Genomic DNA, 6,348 nt, shown 5'->3' with positions numbered 1-6,348 from the left:
GCATGCGATTTCTTTCATTCGCACCATTTCAAAGTGTCCAGTATGGAGTTCCGTTATCACTCTCTCTCTTAAAGCCATTAGCCCCACTTTCACCATGTTTGGCTGTAGCTTTGGTGTCATCTCCCCTTTCCTACCACGAGTGACAACGTCCAAAATCTCAGAAAGAACAGGGTCAGTGCGCGTGTTACTTTACACGAGCAGAGGTTACTGGAGCTGCAGTCATGTCCTTGAAATAGAAAATCTCAGCTTGTGTGTGTTCCCTGTGCTTGATGGGCAATGGTAGTCTGGAAAGCCCGTCAGCATTCTGGTGCTGATCCGATTTCCGGTACTTGATCTCGTACTAATGAGCCAATAATGGCAGAGCCCATCGTTGCATGCGACTGGCAGCCATTGAGGTAATGCCAGTGTACGGACCAAATATGGATGTTAGTGGTCTGTGGTCTGTCAGCAATGTGAATTTCCTGCCAAAAAGGTACTGATGGAATTTATTTATTCCAAATACTTCAATATGTGCAAAGTTACTTTCTGCTTTGCTTAACGTTTTGGATGCAAGGGCGATGAGTCTCTCTTCTCCTGAACACATTACGTGAGACACAACTAGACCGACCCGTAGGGCGACGCATCACATGTCAGTTGGATCGGCAGTTTTGGGTCGAAATGAGCAAGTACCTCGGATTTAGTGAGGGCAAGCTTCACGTCTTCGAACGCCTTCTCACATTTCTCAGTCCATTCCCAGTTTGTTGATTTGGTTTACAGTTTGGTTTCAATCTGTTTGCAAGGTTCGGGACAAATTTTGCATAGTAAGTCAGCAATCCAAGAAACGATCTCAACTTCACATCTCACTCTGACTTTAAAATAACCAACTCTTCCCCACCCTTCCATTTTCTACCTTGAATCTCTCCTCCCTGCTTGGGACAAATCAATTTGGCTAAACTTTTGACTTCCAGCAAGGCCCGAGAAGAAGTAATTGATCAGCGGTTGTTGTTTCTTGTGGTGTGGAAGTGATGACAAAAAGGTGGTGTGGAAAAAGTCTTCGGACCCATGACTTGTAAACAGTGTTGGGAACATTACTTTAAAAAAGTAATTAGTTATTGTTACTCAACTACTTGTTCAAAAAAGTAACTGCGTTAGTAACTAAATTACTTTATAATAAAAGTAACTCATTACCAAGGAAAGTTACTATTTGCGCTACTATTAAAAAAAAAAAGTTGCTATATGTCAAATGGATATAATGAACACTTCACATACACGTTCTTGCCTTTGACCACAATTACTGTAATTTAAAGTAGTGTTTGTATCGTCACCTTAAAAATGACAACTTCATCAGACTGCTCCACACTCACCATCTCTGCTGCTTCATCCAATCTGGTTGTGTGTGTGTGTGTGTGTGTGTGTGGTGTGTGTGTGTGTGTGTGTGTGTGTGGTGTGTGTGTGTGTGTGGGTGTGTGTGTGTGTGCATGTGCTGGCACGTCGCCTTAGCCAATCATAATCGCTCACCTTGTTTTTAACCCGCCTCCTCTTGCTGGCACATGTGTAAAAACACTGGCTTTGATTGGCTACCATGAAACATGACGCCGTATAAGCCAATCATACTCGCTCACCTTGTTTTTCACCCGCCTCCTCGAGTCAGAAGCCGGGGATACTTTCGAATAACAGTTTATTCAATCAATGCATGTAACGTACCGCATTTAACGTTCAGTAACGATAACAGCGTTGTATCGGCGTAAAAAGTAATTAGTTAGATTGCCCCGTTACTGAAAAACAAACGCCGTTACATAATGCCGTTAGTTTTAACGCCGTTATTCCAGACACTGCTTGTACATAATATGCAGTTTATTAATACAATCAAAAGTCAAAACAGGTTACAAAAAATGAAGCCCTGCTGAGAGCTGCTGGCCAATTGATGCAAAACTCTGAGCTAGTCAGTCTGTGTTCACATATATGATGCAAAATAAGTCCTCCCACCTTTACCATTAGCTCATCACCCTATAAGAAAACAGCCCAGTTCTAGTTTGTGAAAGTACAGAGAAACAGTTTATCATCATGTGGAGACATAAGAAAGGAAACTTGAGCCTGGGGCCTCATCAGCTCAGTATCACAGAACACAGTATCTGGAACAGATAATCGGTTCCCAAGTTTCTGATTACGACCAACACCGGTGTCAACGTTCTCATTGGCCCAAACCCTACAACTCCCTTCAATTGTCAAGATAGGTGCCCCTCGATTTATCAATCCAGAGGGTTCAAGTCGGACACAGAGTCTAAAGGCCTGTTTTTACCATCTAACCATAGCACCCCCAAATTCTTGTGAGATTACTCATAGAAGTTTTAGGGCCTCTGTTTAACCAATAGTTTTACACATGCATCTTTTCTGGAATCAATTCTTATTGAAAAGGACTATAAACCTTTAATATCACACGTTAAATGCTTTAATACACTTCACGGTAAAAGATACTGCTCTTCAGTCAAGACTGGATTTACTGTGACCTTAAAAACAGCAGATCCTTGGGATACCGTCTTTCTTCATTACTTGGACACTTGGTCTAGCCCATTCACTTTTGCTTACTGGTTCCAGCACTCCACTTTTACTAGCCTGTCTAGATCTGCCTCAACTTTTAGCATTTAGGCACTTGGGTGTACAGGCTGGCTTGACTGTCAACTTAACTGCACTGTCTTTCATGCTGTCAATTCTCAATCAAAAACTTTGGGATACCTTCTTAGGATCTCCTTGAGGGTACTTGTCTCTTTGTCTGCCAGCATGAAACTTCACTCCACTTCAGCTTTGTGTCTTTGAGTGGGAGGGTGTAGCAGTGTTTTCTTATAGAACACTTCTGATACCAATGATACACTTGTACCTGTGTCTATCTGCATACGCGCTGGTTGTGGTGTGATCCAGTAGCCATCATCCTCGTCTGTGATTGATAAGACATGCGTTCATCTGAGTCTGAATCACAGCTGCTCTCATTTTATTCTTGTAAAAAAAACTTTTTTTTTGATTTTCTGTTGTTTGTTCATCTGAGTCTTTTGTTTCTGCATGCAAGTTCAATGTGGCCCTTTTTGCCACAATTCCTACAGTCTAAGTCCTTACACCAACACTCCTTTGCTCGGTGCCCAGGTTTTCCACACGTGTAGCACAACTCTTCAGATGATGCCTCCTGCATAGACGGGGTGAACTGTTTGTGCACTTGTGTTGATGCACTCAGCTGCTGTGCCTCGTTAGCTGCCATCTTCATTGATGTGCTGATTTCCTTTGTCTTATCCAGGGTCAAGTTAGCCTCTGTTAGCAAGCGCTTTTGGATAGCCTCGCTGCGTAGTCCACATACCAGCCGGTCCATAATGTATCACTGAGCGAACGTCCAAAATCACAGTGCTCAGACAATTGCTTGAGTACAGCTATAAACTGTGAGACAGATTCACTTTCTTCCTGGTTTCTTTCATGGAACCTGAACCTTTCGGCAATAATCAGTGGCTTCGGTGTATAGTGGTTCTTCAATATTTCCACTATTTTCCCATAGGATTTATCACCTGGCTTTTCTGGTTGCACTAGACTGCGCAGTAAGTTGAATGTTTTTCCTCCCATAACACTCAAAAACATTGGCACCAACACATCTCTGTTTATCTTGTTAGCCAGCACAAAATATTCAAATTTCTCTGTATATGAGCTCCATTGTTCCGTGTTTTCATCAAATAGTCCTATGTTTTTGACCAATTCTGCCATTTCACTGTCTTTGCTGACTTTTTGTTCACTGACCTTTCTGCTTGAGTCTGCTTGCGTCTCTTTCTTTCGTCTCCCTCCGCAGGGATTTCTCCTTCCCCCAAAGCCTTGCGGTGAATGGCAGTGGCGTGGCCTTCACTCTGCCGACGGCCACTCTCTGCTAACGCTAGCACACAGCACCCAAAAATCCTCCGTCATCCTCGAGCCACATTCCAGAGCAAAAAAACTTGACTTTCGCGATCAAAAAAATGCAAACGTGAGGCCGTACTGTACCTCGTCGCCAGTTTTGTTATGTACGTGCAGATGCAATGTTTAATAAAGAGACTAGAGACCGGAGCAGCTTCTAGCATGGTGTATTAGCTTCTAGCTAAACAACAATCACCATCCTGGTATCGGCGTACGTGCCGTACTTAAGGGGTGGATACAGGAGGGACAATCTTCAAAAGTTGAAAGGTAATACATAACAATTACTATTAGTATTATATCATCATCATTAATTATTGTAGCCAAAGAACTGAAATATTCAAGGATGTGGGTGTGGAGATTAAGTGTTGAGTGGTAAACCAGCATTTTAAATATATCCAAGCACCTTGTATCATAGTGACATTTTTTTAAAATTAAGCGGTTTGGAAATCGGTTCAAAATTCAATGAATAATTCTACTTGGAGATTGGTTTTCTCACAATATCTTTTTGGTTTCTCAGCTACTTAATGTAGATGGATCAATAATGACATATCATAATTTCATTTCAAAATATAGTTTAACAATTCCTATAATTGAATTTAACTTTGTTATAAATGCAATCCCTGCTGGTGTAATTATGTTATTTAAAAGTAAAGCAGGACAGAAACCAACAATATTACCCATTGATCCCACTGAAACTGAAATTGGTCCAATTTGCTTTTCTTTAACAGGCAACAGTAACCGTCAAATACGCTCTTTATTTCATAAAGACGTTGTATCATCTCCTTATGTCGTATCTTATTGAAACTCATGTATAAATAACCAGAGATGGCAAGTAACGAAGTACAAATACTTCAATACTTACTTAAGTAGATTTTTGAGGTACTTTGCACTTTTAGAAGTAGTAATTTCTCTGTTGACTTTTTACTTTTACTCAGTTACATTTTCATTATAAATATTGGTACTTTCTACTCCTTACATTTCCCAAAAGGCTCATTACTTATATAGCCTATAAGCCTATATTCTTTATTTGTTGGCGCCGCAACACCAATGCGAGTCAACTGTTTTGACTCAGCGGCAAACTCAGCCAGGATCAGACAGAAGCTGAAAGTAAGGGGAGGGGGAGGGCTTACACAGACATACAAGTAATGATGATTGGCTAAAGGTACAGTGAAATTCTATGGTAAAAAAAAAAAAAATTATAATTAAATAATCAAAATATCAATTCACCCTTGGGTAGGCACTGCCTACCTTGCCTACCCTGACGGCACGTCACTGACTGGAAGTAACAAGGAAGAGAGGATCATTACTAGATTGAGAATAGGACATATGAGGCTGAATAAAACTTTACATCTCATCAAAAAGCATGATACAGGATTGTGTGAGCATTGCAATGACCAAGAGAATGTGGAGCATGTTCTTCTAAGATGTAGTAGATATGCAAGACAAAGACAAGTTATGCTTCAGGATTTACACCGTCAGGGATGGAGATTAGTGTGAGTAATGTTTTGAATAAAGTTAAAATGAAAAGGGTAATCAAATTCCTTAAAGATTCAGAAGTTTTGGGAAGAATATATTTTATTTTTTTATTTTTTTTTCCTTCTCTATTAGGATAGTGTTATTAAGAATAAGGATAATTATAGGGAGTTAGGAAAAGGATAATTCTCTGGTTCATACTCCGATACAGTAGGTGGCGGAAATGCACCTTTATCTGATGAGTGCCACCCGCCAGTAAACCACATAAGAAGAAGAAGAAAACGCTTTATTTGAAACATCTTAACCGGATGTGCATTGGGTTTTTGTCCCTTGATGCTGTGTAGATGATGAGGGTGGGCCGTGTTTTCTTTAACATTTTAATAGTGTTTTTCTCCGGGTTTTTTTTACTCTACATGTTTTGGGCTCGTGCTGTCGAAAAAGATCACAGTGCTTCAGGTGTGAGTCACATTAACGGTGTGATGTGATTTGTTATTATGCGCTCACAGAGTCCCGTTTAATAGGTGGCATGAGTGAGGAAACGCTGGATTACTTTGTGAGCCGCGGATTGCTACCGCGGAGGGATGCGGCGGAGATGAGCTGGTCTCACGCAGTGAACAGCAGAAAGAGCCTCGCGGAAGCTTTAACAGGTATAGATAATATTTAAAATATATATTGAATTATATATTCATATATTATACAAAATAATAATAATTTAAAAATTACTGATCTTATGTGTGTCATCAAATTGTGTGGCTAAAAACGATATAAATAAATATTCTTATTGTATTTAAACGGAGACAAGCTATTTTAAATGTTTTATTTTTAATCTTACAAACATTTTCTTAACTGTAGGGACTTGTTAATGTATTTATTTATTTTTATTTATTACTGGAAAGACACGTTTATATTTCATATTAAATATATTATAGATCCTTTGATTGTTTGTAAACATGTTGTGACGTTTTTTTGTTTGGG

The sequence above is a fragment of the Gouania willdenowi genome, chromosome 9, assembly GCF_900634775.1.
Source record: "Gouania willdenowi chromosome 9, fGouWil2.1, whole genome shotgun sequence".
Lineage (NCBI taxonomy): Eukaryota > Metazoa > Chordata > Actinopteri > Blenniiformes > Gobiesocidae > Gouania > Gouania willdenowi.
This window is presented reverse-complemented; position numbering follows the sequence as displayed.